Raw genomic sequence first — 3427 nt, forward strand, 5'->3', positions numbered from 1 at the left:
GTTCGCCAGCAGCTAGAAGGCCGGGGCGACCCGAACACCTGAGCTGGACAGGAAGGGAAGATTCCATGCTATTGTTTGAGGAGAGTACACAACAACAAAACATGTTTATCACGGCAACTGGTTTGATACATTCACCTCTGAAGGTAAATAATGTACTCACATTCAATAATCTTGCTCTGATTGGTCATTCTGAGTGTTCCAGAGATAAAATGTAGCATAGTTTTGTTTGATCAAATAAATGTTTATATTCAAATGTAGGAACTGGGTTTTTAAGTTTGAACCCCTTGTTACAGCGTGCGGAGCAGGTGAACCCAAAAGCAGATTCAGACGAGGAGACAAGGATAGGTAACCAATGTATTTATTGAAAAGCGGGAGAGGAGATGGGGTGCAGTCCAGGAGAATCTAGGGCAGGTAGTAGGGAATCCGGACTGAGGCTGAGGGCAAGGAGAATAGGAACCGGGTAAGCAGGTCTGGAGCAGAATCCAATGAAGCAGTCGAGAGACCCTAATCACAGTAGCGGGGATCCAGGGCAGAAAAGCAGGACTGAGGAGACGAGGGACTGGAGACAGGTACCAGAGTCAGAGTAGACGGGACTGTACGTGAGTTCAGGGAAAACAGGCACAACAGGATAACAAAATCTATGCAGGAACAAACAGCTAGAAATGCAGAATGACTGAGTAGAGGCTACGATCTAGCAGCGTGGACGTGGCAGGGCTGAGTTTGTAGGGTTCTTGATTATGGAACAGGTTGCAGCTGGTGGGAATCTGCTCTGCTTCCAGCACACCTGTCTCCACTCACACAATCAGAGAGAGAGAGAGAGAGAGAGAGAGAGAGAGAGAGAGAGAGAGAGAGAGAGAGAGAGAGAGAGAGAGAGAGAGAGAGAGAGAGAGAGAGAGAGTGTGCACTGGGGGAGTGGTGGCAGGTTAGGGGGGTCCAGGAAGAGAATTAGAGGGCGTGGCAGGAGCAGATGTAACACCCCTGCTGTTTCTGGCCCCACACCGTGTGAAGATTAGTGTCTTTTCTGTAGGAAGCAAATTTTCCATCATGTAGAACCTTCCTGGGAGTGTGTGAACAGAAAATGTTTTATTACCATATCATTTTTGTATGTTCTCTATAGTTATGTACTTGGAAATGTATCAATTGACCAATTCGGCTTGATACAACATTTTCTGATGTATTGCAACGCTTCACTGGATCAGTCTGAAACTTTGCATATACACTGCTGACATCTAGTGGCCAAAATCTAAATTGCGTCTAAACTGAATTTTTTTATTATGGCCTTTCTCTTGCATTTCAAAAATTATATAACAAAAAATGTATTAAACTAATTCATGTTTTTTTGTTTGTATTTTCTTTTACCAGATCTAATGTGATATATTCTCCTACATTAATTTCACATTTCCACAAACTTCAAAGTGTTTCCTTTCAAATGGTATCAGGAATATGCATATCCTTGCTTCAGGTCCTGAGCTACAGACAGTTAGATTTGGGTATGTCATTTTAGGCAAAAATAGAATAAAAGGCGATCCTTATTAACATTGACCCTAGTTTACAAAGACAGCATTACTAGTGGGGCATTTCAATAGGGACAAACACTTTTTATTCACTTTTACACATTAAAAAGTATATTACAATCGAAGAGACATAATCTTGGACTGGAACATATTCTTTACCACTTTGTAAATCTCTTTGGACTGAAGCCCATAGATAATTGGGTTAAGACAAGGAGCAACCAGAGAAAATATAATGGATGCCAGTTTCCTGTGATTTGACCACTGTGGGTACCGATGAAGAAAGACAATGATGAAACCTGTCATCAGCATAATGAGGTATACAGCCAGGTGTGTGAAGCAAGTGTTCAGGGCTTTGCTGTTCAACGACTTGCTCTTACTCCTCACACACACCATGGTGATCCTAATGTATGTCAGAGCCACACTCCCCATGGAGGTGATAAGAAGGAGCGCAGTGAAAAAGAATCCGTATATGTCATTTATATACACACTCACAGGAGAGCTTGAACAACGAAGCGTTGTCGCAGAAAGGGTTGAAAACCTTTGACCGGCAGCGTGATAAGCGGACAGAGAGTCCTATAAGGACCGCCACAATGAGAAATGCCACACCCCAGGCAAACACACACAGTTGTACCAGCATTTTGTTGTTCATGATGGAGGCATATCGCAAAGGGTTGCAGATGGCCATATACCTGTCAAAAGCCATGATCATTAGTATTGTATGTCCGGTCGCAGCAAACATGTGACCGCAGAACGCTTGTATGGCACACTCAACATAGGTAATATATCTTTCTGCACTTGCTTTGAAAATATCACTCAGCACTCGAGGTATGAAGGTGGTGATACTGAGAGCATCGTTGAAAGACATGTTGCAAAGGAGGATGTACATGGGCTGGTGCAGGCTCCTTTCCATGCAGATTAGCACTGTGAGGCCGATGTTGGCCACCATTGTGAAGATGTAGATAACAAGGAGGATGATGAAGGCAGGGTAGGAAGACTGGTGGGTGACATTTAACCCCTCTAGGAGGAGAACAAGCTCATTGTATGTATGGTTCTCCATCTGAGGGCGGAGAGACCTGAAAGAGAGAAGAGAATTAATAGAAAAACACATAAGATACAGTTCCAATCAATCAAAAAATGTATTATATTATAATCAAATCCCGACACTGCCACCAATTTCATGTGAAACTGGAATGACTTAGTAAAAGTTAAAGAAAATTTAAATGGCTAATGGAAAATGTGTATACATAGACGCCACTCACTTAATTTAATAAACGGCCCCTGCTACATAAACAAACATACAGGCTTTATTCTAACATCTCATACCATTGACAGAGAGAGAGTGCGAAGTTATTCACTAGATTCCTCTGTGTCCAGTTCACCCTATCTGAAACACCAGCCAGAAAAAGCAACACCACCACCTTTTATTAGGTTAGGGGTGGTATCTCTAATGCTGGGGTATGTACCGTAGGTTCGGTCACAGTACTCTGTGGGGAAAGTGTTGCCAAGCAACAGGCTCTAAATTTGTCTCATCTCTCAGGCTCAGTAACTCACCTACAGTCTATAACCCTAACCCGCCAGGGTTCAACATTAACACGCTGGCCTAGTGCCAGTATACAGTGTACTCGGAAAGTATTCAGACCCTTTAGCTTTTTCCACATTTTGTTAGGTTACAGCCTTATTCTAAAATGTATTACATAGTTTTTTCCTCGTCAATCTGGACGTATTACCCCTAATGACAAAGCAAAATCTGTTTTTACAAATTTTTGCTAATTTTTTTAAATAACACAACTGAGATTTTACATTTACAGTACTTTGTTGAAACACCTTTGGCAGCGATTACAGCCTCGAGTCTTCTTGGCTATGACGCTACAAGCTTCGCACGCCTGTATTTGTGGAGTTTCTCCCATTCTTCT

At 42.4% G+C, this 3427-nt stretch overlaps 1 pseudogene; it reads right to left on the bottom strand.

Moving 5' to 3' along the window:
- Positions 1 to 1583: 1583 nt before the first annotated feature.
- LOC127906166 (olfactory receptor-like protein COR4) lies at positions 1584 to 3023 on the bottom strand (annotated as a pseudogene).
- Between the last annotated feature and the right edge of the window lie 404 nt (positions 3024 to 3427).

This window comes from Oncorhynchus keta, chromosome 11, assembly GCF_023373465.1.
Source record: "Oncorhynchus keta strain PuntledgeMale-10-30-2019 chromosome 11, Oket_V2, whole genome shotgun sequence".
Lineage (NCBI taxonomy): Eukaryota > Metazoa > Chordata > Actinopteri > Salmoniformes > Salmonidae > Oncorhynchus > Oncorhynchus keta.